Source organism: Lepisosteus oculatus, unplaced genomic scaffold, assembly GCF_040954835.1.
Source record: "Lepisosteus oculatus isolate fLepOcu1 unplaced genomic scaffold, fLepOcu1.hap2 HAP2_SCAFFOLD_706, whole genome shotgun sequence".
In the NCBI taxonomy this organism is placed as follows: Eukaryota; Metazoa; Chordata; class Actinopteri; order Semionotiformes; family Lepisosteidae; genus Lepisosteus; species Lepisosteus oculatus.
In genome coordinates, this window is record NW_027168264.1 from 1 (window position 1) to 22,407 (window position 22,407).

Consider the following 22,407-nt stretch of genomic DNA (forward strand, 5'->3'; position numbering starts at 1 on the left):
ACATCAGGGGAGAGCACGAACGCAGTCCCCCACTACCAGAAATTATGCAGTCGAGATTCCCACATTTGGGGAATTCGCAGGGGTCAGCACAGCCGGAGTGCAATGGCCGAGCCTCGCCCTGGGTGAACCGATTCGATTTCGATTTTTAAGAACTTTATTTTCTTTTCACAAAAAAATACAGGACATCACAAATCAGAAAGCTTTACATTAATATACATACTTAAAACAGTATATATGATCACATCTCATTACATTTTGACACGGTAACAGTTACATAGCAACAATTTTCTTTTTTTCTGGTGCAAATCACATTCTTTACTTAAACATGATAATGTTTTTCACAGTTTCTTGAGATATTGACCTATGCTCTCTATTTCCCACAGATTTTCTGCTTCCTCCCTCCCTTCTCTCCACAGATCTCTGAGGTAATAGTTCTCTCGGGTGATGAACAGGGCCAGGCTACCTGCTGCCTTGACTGGGACCTCGATGCCTTTGAACAGCCCCATGTTCCTCACTCTCCACAGGGCGTCTTTCCCACTGTTCACCACGGCCCAGATCCTGTCAAACACGTCGGGAGGAAGTTTGACAGGAGAGATGCCGTATATGACGAAAGCAGCGGTCAGGGTAAATTGGGGCAAGAGAGCCTGCAACCAATCTTCAAACTGTGCCCAGAAGGCCTTAGCAAAAAAACAGGACCACAGGAGATGGGTCACAGTCTCCTCCTCGCCGCAGCCCACCCTAATGCAGCGAGGGCTGGGGGTGAGGCCCCTACGGTACAAGAAAGTTCGTACCGGTAAGCACTGGTGGAATACACTCCAGGCTAAATCTCTGTTAATGTTGCACAGAAATTTAGAGGATGTGTGTCTCCACACCTTCCTTGTTTGGGCTGATGTTAAAATGCCCACAGGGGTCTGCCTATTGTTCTGGGGTGCAACGAAATCTTCCAGTTTTTGGACGCTGACATCTCGGAGGGGAATATGGCCAATTGGGTGAGATCTTAGAAAACTTTTAACTGTCCCATAAATTGCAGGGCATGTGTCAGAGAGTGGGACGTCCAGCTTGGGTCTGACACCCCACACTCTGAACTCCTCCCTACCTACCCAGAGCCTGGAAAAATAAGTCCAGGTACGCGCTGCAGGTGCTGTTGCAAAGCCTCTCAGCACAGAGGCCAGGAAAATGCACAGCAGCTTCGTAGCAATATCTGGGACAGACTTCCCCCCTGAGGGTAGCGGCCTGTACATTATTTCCCTTCTGAGTCTTTCCTGCTTCCCACCCCATAGAAATTGAAACATCAATCTCCTCAGCACCGCTGCAACACGGTGTGGGATTGGGAAGGTAGAAGCCAGAAAATTCAAGACAGGCAAGAGCTCGGCTTTGATGACCAGCACCTTCCCTGTCATGGTGAGGTCTCGGTCCTTCCATTGCATCAGTTTTTTGTTTAAGATTGGCAATTTGTTCTGCCAATTTACTGTTCCCATCTCTTCTCCAAAATACACCCCCAGGACCTTAATTCTCTTCTCTTGCAGCCTGAGATCATGTCCTTCTTTTGGCTCCCTCCAGTTCTGATAAAAAATCTCACTCTTAGATTTGTTAATTTTTGCGGATGAAGCCAAAGAGAAACGATCACAGCACTGCAGAGCTCTGCTAATTGAGGCATTGTCAGAGAGGAGCAGGGTGACGTCATCCATGTATAGAGATGTCTTTACCTCTCCTCCCCCACTTCCAGGCACTGGTATCCGATTAATGGCCTGATCCTGGCGCAAGGCACAGGCTAAGGGCTCCATAGCCAAAACGAATAACAAGGGGGATAATGGGCAGGCCTGCCTCACCTCTGAACAGACTTCAAAGGGGCGTGATCTATTGCCATTAACCATGACTCTGCTGTTGCTACCTGTGTACAGCAGGTTAATCCACTTTCTCATGATGGGGCCAAAATTCATGTGCTCAAGTACCGATGTTAAGTACTGCCGGTTTAGGCGGTCAAAGGCCTTTTCTAGGTCTACACCTAAAATGCACAGAGGGAGGGAGCGATCCTCTGAGTACAGACAAACATCCCTCAACAAGGCCAGGTTGTCGCTCATCAGGCGTCCTGCTATCCCACAAGTCTGTTCTTTCCCTACCAGTGAGGCCACTACATTTTGTAGGCGCAGGATCTTAGTGTCCACGCCTAAGAGGCTGAGGGGTCTCCAGTTCTTTATGTCATTCTTTGCTCCTTTCTTAAACAAGAGAGAGATAGTGCCTTCTCTTAAGGAGTCAGGCAGCAATTCTGTCTTATAGCTTTCCTCGAATAGGAGCAGTAGCGGATCCTGAAGCAGATCCCAAAAGGTGCAATAAAATTCTTTAGGGAGCCCGTCAGCACCCGGAGTTTTCCCCTTCTGTAAGCTCTCCATACTCAGCTCTTCTACTGTCAAATCCCTCTCAAGTACTTCCCTATCTTCTTCACTCAAAACGTTTTCTAGCTTTGAGGTAAAAAAATGAAATTCTTCATCCTTTACCTCTGTAGAGCTGTACAGTCTTGAGTAGAAGGCCTCGGTGCAGGAGAGGATAGCACTCGGCTCTGTTCTCTCTCGTCCCTCCTCATCAACTACACTTTCCATGACAGACTTGGAGCCTACCACTTTCCTGAAAAAGAAGCGAGTACACTTCTCATTTTCTTCCAAGAACTGCACTCTGCTTCTTAACAGCACTCCTCGACTACTTTCTTCGGCTATGCTCCGGATGTCCTTTTTTAAAAGGGTGATATCCTCGAGCACATCGAAGCCACTGTGCAGCATCGTGTAGAGACGCTGCAGCTGCCTCTGTTTCCTGGCTAGCACTCCTCTCCGTCTGGCAGCAGCCTTCCTTCCCTCAGCCATGAAAAAGGCCTTTGTCCTCACCTTCACCTCCTCCCACCACTCTCCTACTGACCCGTACAGACACTGCAAGGACAGCCACTGTGATAGTTTCTCCTTGTAGCGGGATACTACCCCCTCGTTCTCTAGCAGCTTTGTGTTGAGTTTCCAGAGGCCTGGGCCAAAGACAGTCCCGCCCTGGAGTTCCACTCTACACCCTAAAGCCTGATGATCTGAGAAGAAGACAGGCTGAAGAGTGACCCCAACAACTTTCACTCTCTCTGAGACAAAGCAATAGTCAATTCTGGAGCTGCTATTCCTCCCTGACCATGTATATCCTGCTGTTGTGGGATATATACATCTATATGTGTCTGAGAGTTTAAAGTCTTGAACTAAGTTTTGCAGGGCCAGTGAGCTGGAATCCAATTTTATCGGAGAGCTAGACTGCCTGTCTGTGTGCTCTAAGATACAATTAAAATCCCCTCCCACTATCACGTCTGTGCTACTTAACAATAGGGGAGAGAGTGCCTTGAGTAGCTCCACCCTTCCTCCCACGTCAGTAGGACAATACACATTGATTAGCCGCAGGTTAACGGTCCCCCATTCCACATCCACACACAGCAACCTGCCATCTATGACCCTCTGAATACTTTTCAATTTGAAAGCCCATCCTTTGAAAAGAATGGCCACGCCAGAGGCTCTGTTTTTATTGTCCCCTGACCAAACAGAAGGCCCTTTATCCCACCTATCTTCAAAGCTTTTATACCTCTCTTGATAGGCTAAAGCACACTCCTGCAACATCAACACATCTCCCTCTCTCTGCTGGAGGTAATCAAAGACAGACTGGCATTTCACTCTGTCATTGATACCTCTGGTGTTAAGAGAAATTATGTTTAGAGCCATATTACATAAGAAAGTGGAACCAGTCTTTACAAAACACATTTCTCTTCGGTCTCACCTGTTACCTTCTTCTTTTTCTTTTTCTTCTTACCAATTTCCTGCCAGCCATCCTCTGAATGAGCCTTCATCAGGGTGGCAGCAGTAAAAGCGTTCACGGAGTCCATTTCAAGGAAGGGGGTAGAGGGAGGGGTGGAGGGGTTCCAGCTGTCCCCATCGCCATGCTCTCCTTCCTCCTCGCTCGGGGAGAAAACAGAGTCATTTTTGCACTCCGGCTGTGCTGACCCCTGTGAATTCCCCAAATGTGGGAATCTCGACTGCATAATTTCTGGTAGTGGGGGACTGGGTTCGCGCTCTCCCCTGATGTGCTTGGTCCAAAATCAGATACGGGAGGGTTAGGACACCACGAGCTGCGTGGCTGCGGAAGGATCCCGGTTCGACAGGAGTGGACGCCGCTGCTGGTTCTCGCTGGCTTTTAGTTAGGGGTCCGGAGAAGCATCTCAAGCTAGTTCCACTACTCCTTCCGGACGTTCATTCCCTTTTCAAAGTCAGTCGTTTTGCTGTAGTCTGCGTTCTTTAGGCTGATTATCGAGGTTAGCCTTTATTTGGTCATGGGGGGCCTCGGTACTGTATGCTGAGTCTAAAGACAGTTTCACCCGTTTTCTGATTGCTGGGTTCTGTACCAGTGCAGACATGTCAAACAGTGAATGGCTGTACCTCTATTGTATCCATGCTCAATGAATGAAATCGGTAACAAATGAATATATGTCTAGTTATACGAAAAACGAGTGGTTTATCGACTCATCTTCATTTGCAGATTTAGAGGCAGCTTCGATATTCGTTTTACAGACGGGTTTTTTTTTTTGAATATGGGTCACACACATGCCACAGCAACAAAACATCTCTAGAGATGAGGCTATAGATCACCTTTCCATCCTGCAGGTTTTCCTCCCAAAGCCTACGGCACCAACGGCGACCCCTGCTGGCCGGGAGAGCAAAAGCTTACAGCACCTGGTATTCCCAGGCAGTCTCCCATCCAAGTACTAACCAGGCCCGACGCTGCTTAGCTTCCGAGATCAGACGAGATCGGGCATGTTCAGGGTGGTGTGGCCGTAAGCGAAACCCCTGGCGCCTGACTCGCTACTTGAAGCTGTGTGTGGCGGGGGTTCCGTGCCCCCCGAGCGGGACTGAAGGATCGTTCGTGTGCAACTCTTTGGAAAGGAGCTGCTTTCCAAATCGCATTGCGTGCCTGGATGTTGGCGAATGTGCTCCCTTGTGTTGGCTCGTCCCGCACTGGAGGAGGACAAACAATCTGCACGGAGGAGCACCAGGCAAGTCTTCACCAGACAAAAACCTCCAGTGCACAGCACTCTGGAAACATTTCGGGGCTTTCGCGTGTTTATTTCAGCACGTAAAGCGCACCGGTCCAACACGTCGGCCGGGCGCGCGGCGCCTCCGCCCTCTTGTGGCCTTGCGGCGTCAGAGCAAGAGGCTCCTTCTCGCTGCCCTTCCGCTGTGTTGCAGGGCCCCGAGAGGGAACCCGGAGCGCGCACTTTGTGGGGGGCGGGGGACCGCGTTCGTGCTCTGCCCCAGGTCTCTTGCGCGAGTACTAAATCTCACGGACAGGGGGGCCTCGTCATTGATTGTTACAGGTGAGACGGGGATTAGGAGGAGACCCCGACTGATGGGTAAAGGGGAGCACTAACACCAGAGGGACACCCCCGGCGTCTCTTTTTGAGAGACGCCCTGGGGTTTCCTAATGGCCAAAGAGGGTCGGGACCTCGGTTTGACGCCTCCCCCGAAGGACGGCGCCTGTTTGTGCAGCAGAGTGTCGCCATCAGGAGGCTGGGGCGTAAGAGAGCCACACAGCCCGCAGGGTGAGCGCTCCCTACTGGTCCCAGTCACACCTCTTGCAGGAGCAGCAGCAACCGGAGCTTTTCCGGGGTGGAATCTCCCATCCGGGTGCCGGCCAGGCTCACACCTGCTGGGCTGCCCCGGGGGTGAGCCCAGTCGAGAGTCGCAGGGCCAGATCTAGTCACCGGGGAGAACCGATACAAGTGAAGGATTGCTCGGCTCTCGGCACTTGAAAAGACCGACAAATGTCTCGTTCCCGCCGGAGCTGAATGTACCCGCATGTGTGGTGTCGTCTTCTTCCCCCGCCCCGCTGTGTTTGCTGTATTGTCTCTGAAGCCGGCCCCCCCGAGACGAGACGGGCTGTTCCTGTGCCCCAATTAACACTTTACAGGTGCCATTCCCCGGCATTGTGGCCATTGTCGGTGCTCACACGCGATAAGATAAGGCGGAGGAGAGCGGGGCATGCCCAGCGGCAGACATTCAAGGAGGGGGCAGTGCGAGGTGAGGTGAGGTGCGACACGCCGGAGCCCCGACGCAGCTAATGCGGAGCACTTGTTGGACTGGCATCGAAAGGACGTGTGCGAACGGAGCGAGCCTTCCCTGCGGCGGAGCGCGGGAACTTTCTCCCCCCCTCCCGCTGCAGGAGTTGTGTGCACTGCAGCGGTGCCGAGAGAAAAGCACAGAAGGCAGCAGGCTCTGGAGAGCAGGTAAGAGACGGAGCCTTGTGGGCAGGCGAGCAGGCCCGTTTTTTGGAAATTGCTGAAAAGGTTTGTTCGGTGTGTGGCAGGCGCACGTCGGGAGCTTGCGTGGCGATCTGCCGGTCTGGAGTTATGCAAATGAGGCCGAATTGCATCCCGGGACATGCTGCGAATGCGCAACGGCGACTGCAGATGTGTAGGAAACGGCGCGCTCGTTTCCTCGTTTTGCCCACACTTTTGAGTGTTAGTGTGGCGTGTGAGTGTGTGAAAGAGTGGGCCCAGCAGGAGGCGGTGGCGTGCGGGGCGAGGAGGTGGCCTAGGCTGCGTGATTTGTGCTGTGGGTGCGGGCCGCTTGCAGGGGCCTGTTTAACTCATACTTACCTGGCAGGGGAGATACCTTGATCAAGAAGGAGGTTCACCCAGGGCGAGGCTCGGCCATTGCACTCCGGCTGTGCTGACCCCTGCGAATTCCCCAAATGTGGGAATCTCGACTGCATAATTTCTGGTAGTGGGGGACTGCGTTCGCGCTCTCCCCTGATGTGCTTGGTCCAAAATCAGATACGGGAGGGTTAGGACACCACGAGCTGCGTGGCTGCGGAAGGATCCCGGTTCAAAAGGAGTCGACGCCGCTGCTGGTTCTCGCTGGCTTTTAGTTAGGGGTCCGGAGAAGCATCTCAAGCTAGTTCCACTACTCCTTCCGGACGTTCATTCCCTTTTCAAAGTCAGTCGTTTTGCTATAGTCTGCGTTCTTTAGGCTGATTATCGAGGTTAGCCTTTATTTGGTCATGGGGGGCCTCGGTACTGTATGCTGAGTCTAAAGACAGTTTCACCCGTTTTCTGATTGCTCGGTTCTGTACCAGTGCAGACATGTCAAACAGTGAATGGCTGTACCTCTATTGTATCCGTGCTCAATGAATGAAATCGGTAACAAATGAATATATGTCTAGTTATACGAAAAACGAGTGGTTTATCGACTCATCTTCATTTGCAGATTTAGAGGCAGCTTCGATATTCGTTTTACAGACGGGTTTTTTTTTGTGAATATGGGTCACACACATGCCACAGCAACAAAACATCTCTAGAGATGAGGCTATAGATCACCTTTCCATCCTGCAGGTTTTCCTCCCAAAGCCTACGGCACCAACGGCGACCCCTGCTAGCCGGGAGAGCAAAAGCTTACAGCACCTGGTATTCCCAGGCAGTCTCCCATCCAAGTACTAACCAGGCCCGACGCTGCTTAGCTTCCAAGATCAGACAAGATCGGGCGTGTTCCGGGTGGTGTGGCTGTAAGCGAAAGCCCTGGCGCCTGACTCGCTACTTGAAGCTGTGTGTGGCGGGGGTTCCGTGCCCCCCGAGCAGGACTGAAGGATCGTTCGTGTGCAACTCTTTGGAAAGGAGCTGCTTTCCAAATCGCATTGCGTGCCTGGATGTTGGCGAATGCGCTCCCTTGTGTTGGCTCGTCCTGCACTGGAGGAGGACAAACAATCTGCACGGAGGAGCACCAGGCAAGTCTTCAGTGCACAGCACTCTGGAAACATTTCGGGGCTGTCGCGTGTTTATTTCAGCACGTAAAGCGCACCGGTCCAACACGTCGGCCGGGCGCGCGGCGCCTCCGCCCTCTTGCTGCCCCTGCAGCTGCTTCACTTTTCCCTTTAGTTGCCATCGATTTTTTTGTAGTGCTATACATATACGATTGAGGTATCTTAGAGTTCTCCTTCGAAGACCCAGCACTCTCTTTTCTTTTCCCAGTGTTACTCATATCGGACTTTTTAAACCTAAAAAAAAATCGTTTTTTTTTCTTTCAATTATAACTGAAGTTTAAACAACTAGTGTTAAGTCCTTATTTTTCTGTAGTCAAAAAAAGCAAAAATTAACATTCAGGTCATGAAAAACTCAAAAAAACTCCCCAACCACTAAACTTTACCTCCCACCTGAGCGCCATCTTGAACGCCCCTACCACCAGAGAATGCTCACGATTTCGGAAGCTGTCTCCGGGACGTGCTGATTCCACACATCCTGAATAAATCATGATATTGTTAGTTGTTGTAGCTAGACGTTCAAATGAGTTTCATGGCCAGATGGACTGTTTCCTCCAGCGGTATAATATTGCAGTGAGACAGCACGATGCCTGCAAGACTATGTCACGCTAAACGCCACAGATTGTGTTTGTCCGTTCGTGTCAGTCGTCCCGCAGCCACGGGAAGTGGGACACAAACATGCCGCAATGCTTTCAAGACGTTAGGATTTGTTTGTGCAACATCCAAGAAGAGTACTTGTGGCTTGAATGTGAACTGTACGTGCCCGCCCCCTTTCCTCTGTAGTGCATGAGTTCCTCCCGGCATGCCCTTCGTCATTGTTCTGTCATCTTGTATTTAAAGGGTTGTATTTCTGCTGCTGAAAATAAGCAACGGTTTTCTCACAACGCCCTTTGTTCCCAACGGAGCCCTTGTCTGTCATGAAATTCTTCAAAACCTCAAGCTAGAAGAAGAAGAAGACGACAAATATGAAGCGTTATAGCAACGACATGCCATGAGACGATCGATAACGATTTCCATAGGATCCCCGCGGTTGCCTGGCAACCGTCAGCTTTGCGCAGTGGCGGTATCGTAGGCTGTGAGGTTTAGCCGAGGCGCGATTATTGCTAGTTGAAAACTTTTCCCAATACCCCGCTTCCGCCGGTTTGCAATACAATCGGCGAAAGCAATTTTTGACAGTCTCGTTAGAGACTGAGCAAGGTGTTTAAAGACAGATTTGGTCACGGTGATATCATGGTAGAAAGAAACGAGCTTGTTACGTGTCAACAGAAACGCTCTTTAGCTCTTTCAGCTTTATGCAGAGAACAGCGTCTGTCGAGATTACTTTTGTGTCAGCGCGAAACGCCGTGTGCTGTCAGTATGATTTCATATTGCTCGTAGCGGCGTCTGGCTTTTGTCTGTCAAACGTTAGGTTGCGCTTCTTCATGCTGCATCGTCGGCATGAGTGGAGCATTTTAAACGTCTGTACTTACTGCGCCCCATAAGAAATCGTTTGTCCCCATTCAAAAGAGATTGTGCGATGTCCTGCAGCGTTCGCAAAGCAAACCTTTGACAGTTTGAAAAGAGGAATTTATTCTGCTTCCTGTGCGTGCAGTAGTTACAAAGTTGAACGTCTTTACACGATCTGCTGCAGTTTTCAGTGGGTGGGCTTTGTCAAATGGCTTGGAAAAACGCACTGTGTTTCGGCTCGGGAAACATCATGAGCAGTGTCCTGCATGTTTTCTGTGTATAGCTGTCTTTTAACGCATACAGAATTCATTCGAAATCATTGATTTCTCCAATTAACAAGGGTCCCTTTTTGAACCTGCCAGAAGCATTCTTTCAATGTAACAGATTTACTCCGGGGAAGGGCAGCATGACATTGAGAGTAGCTCAAGCTTTCAGCACCTTTATCTGACTGCATGTATGCAGACACTGCTCAGAATCCCCTGTAAGATTCTCCTTCAATTCCGTTTTGCAGTGCTTTAGCTCTTTCAAAAGGCTTCGCTTTGCTAGTCACAATCCAAGGCTCATGACAGCATTTGAAAACATTCGCAACTGCGTTGGCCGGGAATCGAACCTGGGTTAACTGCTTTGAAGGCAGCTATGCGCAACACTGGCTCGCTCCAGAATAAATCTCACGTCGAGGGAATATTTTTTTCCATTTTACCGTGAGTCGGGCTCAGCTGCACAGAGGAGAGAGCAGAGCAAAGAGGTCACGGGGACAGGGGAGTCACACGCTGGCGGTTTGAATACGCGGAAGATCACTGAGGGATCCACAGTATATGGACCCTCCGTGCGCCATCAGTCCGCACTCCGGACTCTGAATCCTGCCATCCGAGTTAAGATCTCGGCGGAACCTGAGGCGCAGTTCCTTCTTAAAACGTAATCTGGTGAGCATTTCTAGAATCGTACTTGTATAGATGCAGCCTTTAATGTGTTGCTAGGTTAAAATTGATGACTTCTTGTATTTCAGTAGGCAACTGCCCTCTTGATTTCGGATTTAATTTCTTTATTACAGGGGCGCTTTTATGAAGACAGAGTCATGTTCAGGTACTTTGCTTGATGGAGGAAGCTCATTTCGGACTCTGTGATCTGCTCACCTGGAAAGGTCTGCTATACTACTACAAGAGAGAAGTAGAGTCTGGAAGAAGGGACAATTTTATGATGCTTTGGAAGATAATGTTTTTTTTTCTTATACTGAAAATGAAAGGTAGTTGTTTCTATATGGACTCAGTCTTTGGAATTTGTATATATATATTTCAGTGATCCCTCAGCCATTCCTTCTGTATTGTAATTCAATTTCTCTTTTAAAATTCCTTCCCCACTTCTAGGACCTGCAGTTGCTGAACTCCACAATGGCTTCTATTGGAAAGTCTGTGACTGAGACCAAGTAAGTGTTCACTTTTTTATGAAACCATTATTTATTTAGGAGCAATGAGCAATTCTTATATAAATGCAATAAAATCATTATGCTCAAACTATGAGAGAGAAAATTAAGGATAATTTAAGAAATCAGTCTTAGCTTGTTTCTATACACAGATGGTATTATTTATTTTCAAAGGAAACCCGCGAGGATTCCCCTGGTGTGCAAGATGTGCCTGAATACTCTTGATCAGCTTCCTGCTCACTTGAAGAGGGCGTGTATGAAGCACGCCACGGCAGAAAAGATCAGGATGGCCTCTCAACAGGTGAGGGAGGACATGATGAATCACCTGAAGAACGGGGTCATCGTGGATTACCACAGAATAGAGATCGTGTCTGGTGAGGCAAACAGGATAGTGGTTGTAAGACTGCTAGAGTCCTTGGGCCTTTTTGTACATGGGAAGCCTGAAGACACATTGGCAAGGTGAGATATTTTTAATCTGTAAGGCTTCTGTAGTTTCTTTTTGAAATCATTGTTACAACATATTATGTAAAAGCATGTTGAAAAGAATCTACCTGCATTCCAGCGGCCCTGAGCAAGAGGCCGCTGTCCAGGAGGAAGAGATGCCAGAGGCTGCTCTAGAAACTGAAACAGAAGCGGATAAGGAAGGGGAAGATGTGAGCTCTGAAGAACTCTATCAGCAGTAAGACTTTTTATTTTTCAGATGTATCTATTTTTTACTAAAATTCTAATTTGTCTTATAGGTATAAAATGTTTAAACCGCTGTTTTATATCCTTACAGGCCCTGAGTAGTTAAAAAGTATCAGCAGGCCGGAAGAGAGTGGCCCAAGCTGGACTCTATAGAAAGCACTCCCTGGATGCTCCTCTCCTGATTGGATTCAAACAGTACCTTACCAAGGATCTGGGAGTGGCAAATTATTCTCAGGAGGTATTTATTTTTTAAAGGCATTTAAAATTAAGCAATGGTATCTTCATTGTAAATGTTTTTATTTCTTAGCTTAAAATTCACCCATGTGAAATGATGTCAGCCATAAACATCATGACTCTATATTTCCTACCTGAATCTATTCTACTTAAATTATTACATTATACACAATTTGAGTTCATTTTAAAAAGTAAAAGGTAATGAAAGGAATGCATTTTCATAAGAAAGATAATACCGATATGCATGTGATAATCTTCCTTATATCATGTAGTGCATCATTTGGACACTTTGTGGGCTTCAAATACAAAGAAAATCATGTTCTATGGTACAAGATAAATACAAAACTTAAGCTTTTATTTTAATTAGATTTCTTTATAAAGCATAAGCAATCATTTATTACATCGCTTCTTGAATTAAATCTTTTGACAAGAGGTAAGACTTCTGTTACATTTAAACCCATGTTTAGCTGTGTTTTTTAGATTTAACTGAACCAATTTCTGTGTGTGATAATGTCCTTGAATTCTGACAACATCACACTAAATTACATGATATAAAACAGCTAATGTTTCTAGAGATAAAGTTTCTGAGATGCTTCTAATTACTTTTTATTACCAGGGACAGTTTAATTCACCTTGTACAGTACTGTAAGACCAAGATGCTTTTTTTAAAAGTTATTTAACATTTTATAGAACTTTGTCTACTATGGCAACATGATGTGCTTGGTGAAACTTGGAAAAATACTGCTTGGCCACTTATCTTAAGATAAAGATAGGATAAAGGTTTATCTTTTGCACCTACCTGACCCCCAGGGAAGGCCAATGCTTTCTAAGTTGATGGTTCCCTACAGTAGACTGTACTTTAATTTCAAAGGTAATGTATATTGACCCAAATCAGTTTTGGAATCCAATCTACTGACGAGATGGAGCACATCCTTTTTTCAGGATTTTAGCATCATATGTTTGGTATATTTAGTCCCTAATGCTGAAAGAAATGATCATAGAACATTTGGACACTTTGTGGGCTTGAAATACAAAGCAAATCATGTTCTATGGTACAAGATAAATACAAAACTTAAGCTTTTATTTTAATTAGATTTGTTTATAAAGCATAAGCAATCATTTATTACATTAATATATGTAAAAATAACATTTTAGCATCATACGTTTAGTATATTTAGTCCCTAATGCTGAAAGAAATGATCATAGAACATGACATCTAACCTTACCTGCGGTGTTTTTAATCCCTATTGCTCAATGCACGGTGAAAGCATTCCATACATGTGTCTGACAATGAGGAATGGGCCCCTGAGACAGTCATTTGCCTGTTTCACAAATGATCGTATTTTACTAGAGATTCTGTTTGGGATTCAGATGTGCATTCGGACAGCAATCCCTTTCAAGAAATGATATGTTCTGGATGAGGTCAAAGGTGCTGGAACACTGTATCTAGGATGTGTTTGCAGAGACTGTGTGTCTCCTGCTTCAACGCAGTGATAAACAGATGTGCTCCTTTAATTTATTGGTACATGCCCAGGGCAGTAAGCAGTCTGAGGATTTATTTCCAGATGGCATAGAGCAGTGAAGCAGTGAAGTAGTGCAAAACACTGGATCATTATATTATTAGAATCTATTCTACTTAAATTATTACATTATACTCAATTTGAGTTCATTTTAAAAAGTAAAAGGTAATGAAAGGAATGCATTTTCATAAGAAAGATAATACCGATATGCATGTGATAATCTTCCTTATATCATGTAGTGCGTCATTTGGACACTTTGTGGGCTTGAAATACAAAGAAAATCATGTTCTATGGTACAAGATAAATACAAAACTTAAGCTTTTATTTTAATTAGATTTGTTTATAAAGCATAAGCAATCATTTATTACATTAATATATGTGAAAATAACATTTTAGCATCATATGTTTAGTATATTTAGTCCCTAATGCCGAAAGAAATGATCATTTGTTTAACATGCACGGGTCGGTCTCAAAGGATGCAGTACTCCTGAAGGGTCTCAAACCCTCCATTTCGGATGCCTAGCTGTATCCCTCAGATGTGGCACCTCAGAATGACTTCTAACCTTACCTTTGGTGTATTCAGTCCCTATTGCTCAATGCACGGTGTACATACTGCATACATGTGTCTTGAGAATGAGGAATGGGCCCCTGAGACAATCATTTGCCTGTTTCACAAACAGGGACCTGGACCGTACAGGGCTCAAACCCGCGACCTTGGCGTTATTAGCACCACGCTCTAACCAACTGAGCTAACCGGCCTCAAGACAGTGCTCCTCTCTGTGCTGCAAAAAATCAAACTCAGGGAATTTCTTTTGTCCTCCTTTGAATAGAAAGCCGTGTAATTCAGTGTACGGGCTTTTTCGTGCAGTTTCATGGTTCTTGTAACCCAAATCCTACACTGGCCTGAAGTGCCCCCCCATTTCACAGCATTTTTCAGCTGATTTAAAATGTACCTAAAGGAGAAGCATTATTGAAGACCATCAATTACCAAGAGCATTTGTCAAAGGTTTTGGTGGTCATTTTAAATGACCACAGAGCACTGAGACCTCGGTTTTACATCTCATCCAAGAGACAGCGCCCTTTTACAACACAGCGTCTCCGTCACTATGCTGGGGCATTGGGACCCGCACAGACCTCAGGGTGAGCGCCCCCCTCACCCTGAAGACGGAACGGTTTAAAGACGGTTTTCAGGTGGCCGAGTGGTTAAGGCGATGGACTGCTGATCCATTGTGCTCTGCATGCATTGGTTCGAATCCCTTTCTCGTCGCTCTCCATGTCTGACACGTTTGACGTTGGCCATCCTGTCGTTTGCTCGGCGAGCAAGTTGCCACCTTTACATACAATAGCAACATCGACACCAAGAGAAAGGATGACAAATGGCTTTTATCTGGAACTTTTCATGTCCAAGGAGCTCAATGTGCTTTCTGTGTACAACAGGGCCACTGAACTGCACACTGGCCACTGAACCACAGCAGTGGCTTGCTGGCTTGACATCTCCCAAGGAAAATGTTGAAATCGCATGTGGAACAGGAAAATGACCCTCGAGTACGAGGGAAAAAGAAGAAAAAGATCATCTGGAGTGCGCCAAGCCATGTCCGGGACAGCCTAGCTTCCTCGACGAGGTGGCCGAGTGGTTAAGGCGATGGACTGCTGATCCATTGTGCTCTGCACGCATTGGTTCGAATCCCTTTCTCGTCGCTCTCCATGTCTGACACGTTTGACGTTGGCCATCCTGTCGTTTGCTCGGCGAGCAAGTTGCCACCTTTACATACAATAGCAACATCGACACCAAGAGAAAGGATGACAAATGGCTTTTATCTGGAACTTTTCATGTCCAAGGAGCTCAATGTGCTTTCTGTGTACAACAGGGCCACTGAACTGCACACTGGCCACTGAACCACAGCAGTGGCTTGCTGGCTTGACATCTCCCAAGGAAAATGTTGAAATCGCATGTGGAACAGGAAAATGACCCTCGAGTACGAGGGAAAAAAAAGAAAAAGATCATCTGGAGTGCGCCAAGCCATGTCCGGACAGCCTAGCTTCCTCGACGAGGTGGCCGAGTGGTTAAGGCGATGGACTGCTGATCCATTGTGCTCTGCACGCATTGGTTCGAATCCCTTTCTCGTCGCTCTCCATGTCTGACACGTTTGACGTTGGCCATCCTGTCGTTTGCTCTGGTTGTAGAGCCGTACATTTTCTAGCGGTGGCTGAACATGGTATAGTAGGCTAACGTTGGTATCGAGCAGTGACAGTATTTACGTGCCGCTGCTGCCAAGTGGCTCTGGGTTGAGACCGCGTTTTCACTTACTTGCAACGCAAACGGAGAAAGCGATTTTTGACAGTCTCTCGAGAGACTGCGCTAGGTGTTTAGGGATAGACTTTGTCAGTTCCCCCTGGGATGATGGCCTCTCAAATAGTTTGTGATTCCCCTAGACGTTTATACAGTAGAAGCCTGCTTCGTGGCTTAAATCCAAGCTAAGGAAACGAGTTAGAGGTCTGATGCAGAACTGCGAATTCGATGAACGGGAACACTACAGTACATTGCACTGTATGTGTGAGGAAAGCTGCCCCCTTCTGTCCCTTGTCGACCGAACAGAGGACTGTAAAGGATACCGCCAAGAAACTTTAGGATGCTGGTTGGAATCCAGCTCCAACGAAGCCCCTTTGGGTGTTATGTCATCAAAAAGTAAGAACAGCGAATCTCCCGTTGATCAAAAGCGCAACAGAACTGTTTTCCGTGGAGCAGGTTTCAGACCCGTAGACCTGTTTTATTTGTAGGGCAGGGCGCATTCCCAAACGCGAATCTCCTGTTTTAGAAATGCTTTGGGCGGCGTGAAGTGAAAATAAGAAATGGGCTCCAGGTGCACATGGAAGCAATCAAGTGTTTCATCCGAGCTGTTTCAAAGACTGCCCAAGAGCTTTCCTTTCACAGAGGCGCAACGATTAATGATGGGGGTGCACCCTTCAATGCGCCTAACGACTCTAGGGAGTGATTGAGACGATTCGTAGCGTGTTCTCATTTCCCTCTATTCCCCGTGTTGCAGTGGTAGGATGACGTAAATTACTGCTTCGACACGTAATGGCATTATAATCAAGTGCAGGAGCTGAGGGCTTTTGTTTTGTTTCGTTTTCCATGGCGTTCGTAAGCGCGCAAATCAAAGGAAATTCCTGCGTCTAATAGGAATGTAAATGCTTTTGAAAGTGCAGTGTGGTGCAGCTTGTAAAATCCTTGTCCACATTTGTGGTTTGTTGATGTTTTTTCTGTCTGCCAAAGTTGCATTTTGACATCCGGACGGGGAGACTTTAGCATTTGAACGTGAAGCCAGCCTTAAACCCTCTGAGGCGTGTCTGTCTGCCGGCACGTATTTTGTGAAAGGTATTTATTTTTTTTAACGGAGAGCGACTTTGAAAAAGTTTCCGCAGCCACCTCGCACTCCGTGTTAGATTATAGGAGGAATGCGGCGGCGGCGAGCTCGCTGTAGTCGTGGCCGAGTGGTTAAGGCGATGGACTCGAAATCCGTTGGGGACTCCCTGCGCAGGTTCGAATCCTGCCGACTACGGCGTCTGCCGCACGTCGCCTTGTGCCTGCGCGGCAAAGGCGAAGTGTCGCTTCTCCTTTCCTGGTACTATAGAAATGCTAAATCGCTTGGCCCCGCTGCCATGGAAATCAATTCTTCAGATAACCACACATTTTGCGTTCGCACCTCTGGTGCTCTACTTATGCCTTTGAAAACCTAATGAATAAAGCTGAAAGAACCGACATGATATGTAGGTGCTCGTAAAGCACGCAGTAAAGAACTGTTAACAGCAAGGGTTTCAGTGGGTTAACTGAGGAGAAGGCGTGTTCGCTAATTGTTGACTTTTTATTTGGTGTTAGAAACACTCTTACTGTGCATGACGTGCAACAAATGTAGCCACAGAAATTGCATCACGCTTTCATGACGTTAGGATTTGTTTGTGCAACATCCGAGAAGAGTACTTGTGGCTTGAATGTGAACTGTACGTGCCCGCCCCCTTTCCTCTGTAGTGCATGAGTTCCTCCCGGCATGCCCTTCGTCATTGTTCTGTCATCTTGTATTTAAAGGGTTGTATTTCTGCTGCTGAAAATAAGCAACGGTTTTCTCACAACGCCCTTTGTTCCCGACGGAGCCCTTGTCTGTCATGAAATTCTTCAAAACCTCAAGCTAGAAGAAGAAGACGACAAATATGAAGCGTTACAGCAACGACATGCCATGAGACGATCGATAACGATTTCCATAGGATCCCCGCGGTTGCCTGGCAACCGTCAGCTTTGCGCAGTGGCAGTATCGTAGCCTGTGAGGTTTAGCCGAGGCGCGATTATTGCTAGTTGAAAACTTTTCCCAATACCCCGCTTCCACCGGTTTGCAATACAATCGGCGAAAGCAATTTTTGACAGTCTCGTCAGAGACTGAGCAAGGTGTTTAAAGACAGATTTTGTCATGGTGACATCATGGTAGAAAGAAAGAGCTTGTTACGTCTCGACAGAAACGCTCTTTAGCTCTTTCAGCGTTATGCAGAGAACAGCGTCTGTCGAGATCACTTTTGAGTCAGCGCGAAACGCCGTGTGCTTTCAGTTTGGTTTCGTATTGCTCGTAGCGGCGCCCGGCTTTTGTCTGTCAAACGTTAGGTTGCGCTTCTTCATGCTGCATCGTCGGCATGAGTGGAGCTTTTTAAACGTCTGTACTTACTGCGCCCCCTAAGAAATCGTTTGTCCCCGTTCAAAAGAGATTGTGCGATGTCCTGCAGCGTTCGCAAAGCAAACCTTTGACAATTTTAAAAGAGTGTTTCGGCTCGGGAAACATCATGACCAGTGTCCTGCATGTTTTCTGTGTATAGCTGTCTTTTAAAGCATACAGAATTCATTCGAAATCATTGATTTCTCCAATTAACAAGGGTCCCTCTTTTAACCTGCGAGAAGCATTCTTTCAATGTAACAGATTTACTCCGGGGAAAGGATTCAGAGTCCGGAGTGCGGACTGATGGCGCACAGAGGGTCCATATACTGTGGATCCCTCAGTGATCTTCCGCGTATTCAAACCGCCAGCGTGTGACTCCCCTGTCCCCGTGACCTCATTGCTCTGCTCTGTCCTCTGTGCAGCCGAGCCCGACTCACGGTTTAAGTGAAAAAAAATATGCCCTCAACGTGAGATTTACTCTGGAGCGAGGATAGATGTTACCTTTTTATCATTGAACAGGATGTATGTGATGTGGCGACTAGGTTCAATTTTGTATCCTCTTTAAAAGATTAAGGACTGGGGTGAGCGTGATTTACCACCCTTTCAGCTAAGAACCCGACTTGCGCACCGTTTAAGCTGCATAGACTCGGTCGATTAACTCGTCTCCGTTAGCAGGGTTAAGGTTAAAGAAAAAAAACATTGCTGACTTTTTTTTTTTTTTGCCAGCCGCTAGCGCTGATTAGCAAGGTTTGTATTTCATGTTTTGCAAGTTGCATCCATTTTAAGAAAAACAAGTCGTTCACGACAGGAAATGTATGCTTGCATTTAATTAAGTCTAGCCGTAGGCAGTTGTCCATAATGACCAGTTCTGTTCGAGAAGACAGAACAAAAAAGGCACCACTGGGAATCGGAGCCAGGGTCGCCTGTTTACTAGACAGGCGCCTTAAGCAACTAAGCCACGGCGTCCCAGGAGGGCTGTCCTTTTGCAGCCACTTGGACACACCACTCAGACACATCTGCATTCGGTGTGTGCTCCGCCTGCTCGCTGAGCAAGTTGCCACCTTTACATACAATAGCAACATCAACACCAAGAGAAAGGGTGACAAATGGCTTTTATCTGGAACTTTTCATGTCCAAGGAGCTCAATGTGCTTTCTGTGTACAACAGGGCCACTGAACTCCACACTGGCCACTGAACCACAGCAGTGGCTTGCTGGCTTGACATCTCCCAAGGAAAATGTTGAAATCGCATGTGGAACAGGAAAATGACCCTCGAGTATGAGGGAAAAAAAAGAAAAAGATCATCTGGAGTGCGCCAACCCATGTCTGGACAGCCCAGTGTCGTCGACGAGGTGGCCGAGTGTTTAAGGCAATGGACTGCTAATCCATTGTGCTCTTCACGCATGGGTTCGAATCCCATCCTCGTCGCGCTCCATGTCTGACACGTGTGCCTGTTCGGCGTTGGCCCTTCTGTCGTTTGCTCTGGTTCTAGAGCCGTACATTTTCTAGCGGTGGCTGAACATGGTATAGTAGGCTAACGTCGGTATCGAGCAGTAACAGTAACGGTATTTACGTGCCGTTGCTGCCAAGTAGCTCTGGTTTGAGACTGCGTTTTCACTTACTTGCAACGCAAACAGAGAAAGCGATTTTTGACAGTCTCTCGAGAGACTGCGCTAGGTGTTTAGGGATAGACTTTGTCAGGTCCCCCTGGGATGGTGGCCTCTCAAATAGTTTGTGATTCCTCTAGAAGTTTATACAGTAGAAGCCTGCTTCGTGACTTAAATCCAAGCTAAGGAAACGAGTTAGAGGTCTGATGCAGAACTGCGAATTCAATGAAGGGGAACACTACAGTACATTGCACTGTATGTGTGAGGAAAGCTGCCCCCTTCAGTCCCTTGTCGACCGAACAGAGGACTGTAAAGGATACCGCCAAGAAACTTAAGGTTGCTGGTTGGAATCCAGCTCCAAAGAAGCCCCTTTGGGTGTTATGTCATCAAAAAGTAAGAACAGTGAATCTCCCTTTGATCAAAAGCGCAACAGAGCTGTTTTCCGTGGAGCAGGTTTCAGACCCGTAGACCTGTTTTATTTGTAGGGCAGGGCGCATTCCCAAACGCGAATCTCCTGTTTTAGAAATGCTTTGGGCGGCGTGAAGTGAAAATAAGAAGTGGGCTCCAGATGCACATGGAAGCAATCAAGTGTTTCATCCGAGCTGTTTCAAAGACTGCCCAAGAGCTTTCCTTTCACAGAGGCGCAACGATTAATGATGGGGGTGCACCCTTCAATGCGCCTTACGACTCTAGGGAGTGATTGAGACGATTCGTAGCGTGTGCTCATTTCTCTCTATTCCCCGTGTTGCAGTGGTAGGATGACGTAAATTACTGCTTCGACACGTAACGGCATTATAATCAAGTGCAGGAGCTGAGCCACGGCGCCCCAGGAGTGTTGTCCTTTTGCAGCCACTTAGACACACCTTTAGAAAAACATTTTGTTAACAGGCATTCTGCCTCAGCCTAAACACCTATAGCTTGCAAAGCGCATGCTATTAGACAGGCACCTCTGCAAGACCTTAAGAGTCTCTTAAACTAGTGATAGTAAGGTGTTCCCAATGGGCGATGTTCGGCTTTCAAATCATCTCTCCGTGGAAGCGCCGAGATGCAGCTGTTTAAGGCTTAGAAGCAGCTGACTGTTTCACTACCTAGCTGATCACTGTCAGTCAGGGAGCTTAGAGGTGAAAAGCCTGTCTGAGAGACAATTCGCCGTCGATCAGTTCAATATGTTCCGTACCAGCTCGGCGCACCCGAGATCATCTTGGTAGCCGTGTAGCTCAGATGAGTGAGAGCGTGTGTGTGTACCACCGTGATTGGATGCCGGCCCTTCTCAGGTCACAGTAAACCTTCTGCTCAAAAAAAGTGAGGTAAAACCTCACTCTGCACAGTAAAACCTCAAAAAAAGTGAGGTTTTATTTAATCTCTGACCAAGGGAAACGTTTCATTTTTTCAAAGAAATGTTTGTTAAATAATGAAGTCATAGTTCTATGGGATTCAATCATAGACCGTGTGACATGGAAGTCAGGAACCTAACCCACAGCACCACCAGCACAGTCACATGCTGAGTGCTGAAAAAGCACTACAGAAACATTATCGACAGACAATGTACAGTGTGTACTATTCTTGTGTTGCGGTACATGAATATAATTATATCGTTATTAATTTCTAATTTATAACTTTACTTTATAAATTTATTAACGTTATTAATTAATTTCACGACGCACAGACAGGGCGCGGGGAGCCGCCGCCTGCAAACACAGCTCCAGGCAGGACTCCACTCCGAAGAGGCGCAGAGCAGAGGAGATGGGCAGAGACCTGAGCTGCTGTTGCTGCAGACGCTGTCTTTTCTGCACTCGGGGTAGGAGTGAATGTTGAGTTGCCCTTAGAAATGAAGCAGAGCACTTCAACGGCACGGGTGTGTGTGTGTGCGTGCACCTGGTGAGTCTGGGAGACAGATCGAACCTGGGCTAAAAGAGAGGGGGCTTAGCCCTCTTCCATTTGCTACTTCAAAGTTGTACAACCCATTTGTATCTGCTAGGCGGCGCAGTCGTCGTGCACAAAGAACGCTTTGAAAAGCGTCATAGGCAAGTCATTCCGAGTTGGTCGTTTGTGTTTTCCGTTCAGACGCGAAATGCTGAAATGATCTCTCGGCTCCTCGGTTGTCATTTCTGCTCCGTAAAGGAATCACAGCACGCGTCGCCTTCCAGCACGCTGGGTCGGGACACGATGCCGGGGGTCGGAACGTGCGATGTCTTCCTCGTTAGTATAGTGGCAAATATCCCCGCCTGTCATGCAGGAGACCGGGGTTCGATTTCTCCGACGAGGAGTAGCTTTTCTTTTACCTCCTTAGAGAAAGAACTGCCTTTCACTTCTCTATTTTCTAACACAGCGTCGTGCACCTTTTCATTGCTCTCGCTTTCAAAGCCTCCGCACGGCACACGACTCGACATCAGGAAGCACATTGAAGTGAAAGCAGGGAGCGCTGCGACATGCACTGTGCAGATCCCGCCACACTAAGAGGTGAGTGGGTCTGTTCGATGCACAAAGAATGCTTTGATAAGCGTCAAAGGAAGTCATTCCGAGTTGGTCGTTTGTGTTTTCCGTTCAGACGCGAAATGCTGAAATGATCTCTCGGCTCCTCGGTTGTCATTTCTGCTCCGTAAAGGAATCACAGCACGAGTCGGCTTCCAGCACGGTGGGTCGGGCCACGATGCCGGGGGTCGGAGAGAGCGATGTCTTCCTCGTTAGTATAGGACCTGTCACGCGGACCTGTCACCTGTCTCCACCTGTCACGTGCGAGACCGGGGTACATCAGGACGTGCATTGAAGTGAAAGAAGGATGCGCTGCGACATGCACTGTGCAGATCCCGCCACACTAAGAGGTGAGTGGGTCTGTTCGATCACAGCGCTAGGTGAATCCCCAATCCCCTTTTGTGCGTGGCGACAAAAGAAGTCTGTTTCCACCCGGGGACTTTTCGCGTGTGAGGCGAACGTGATAACCACTACACTACGGAAACTGTGGTAAGATGTGCTCAGCGG

General features: G+C 47.4%; 5 non-coding genes and 3 pseudogenes across 5 annotated transcripts; 5 read left to right on the forward strand and 3 right to left on the reverse strand.

Annotated features, from left to right (window-relative positions):
• Nucleotides 1-4: 4 nt before the first annotated feature.
• On the reverse strand, nucleotides 5-145 carry LOC138234034 (U1 spliceosomal RNA; annotated as a pseudogene).
• A 3,765-nt stretch (nucleotides 146-3,910) lies between these two features.
• LOC138234035 (U1 spliceosomal RNA) lies at nucleotides 3,911-4,091 on the forward strand (annotated as a pseudogene).
• A 636-nt stretch (nucleotides 4,092-4,727) lies between these two features.
• Nucleotides 4,728-4,846, reverse strand: LOC138234027 (5S ribosomal RNA). Its single transcript, XR_011187750.1, has one exon. It is a non-coding gene; the product is annotated as a 5S ribosomal RNA (ribosomal RNA).
• A 1,807-nt stretch (nucleotides 4,847-6,653) lies between these two features.
• On the forward strand, nucleotides 6,654-6,817 carry LOC138234033 (U1 spliceosomal RNA). Its single transcript, XR_011187755.1, has one exon. It is a non-coding gene; the product is annotated as a U1 spliceosomal RNA (small nuclear RNA).
• Nucleotides 6,818-7,453: 636 nt separating this feature from the next.
• Nucleotides 7,454-7,572, reverse strand: LOC138234032 (5S ribosomal RNA; annotated as a pseudogene).
• Nucleotides 7,573-8,864: 1,292 nt separating this feature from the next.
• On the forward strand, nucleotides 8,865-9,006 carry LOC138234030 (U4 spliceosomal RNA). The gene has a single exon (XR_011187753.1). It is a non-coding gene; the product is annotated as a U4 spliceosomal RNA (small nuclear RNA).
• A 7,597-nt stretch (nucleotides 9,007-16,603) lies between these two features.
• On the forward strand, nucleotides 16,604-16,685 carry trnas-cga (transfer RNA serine (anticodon CGA)). Its single transcript has one exon. It is a non-coding gene; the product is annotated as a tRNA-Ser (tRNA).
• Nucleotides 16,686-17,412: 727 nt separating this feature from the next.
• On the forward strand, nucleotides 17,413-17,554 carry LOC138234029 (U4 spliceosomal RNA). Its single transcript, XR_011187752.1, has one exon. It is a non-coding gene; the product is annotated as a U4 spliceosomal RNA (small nuclear RNA).
• Nucleotides 17,555-22,407: the final 4,853 nt, after the last annotated feature.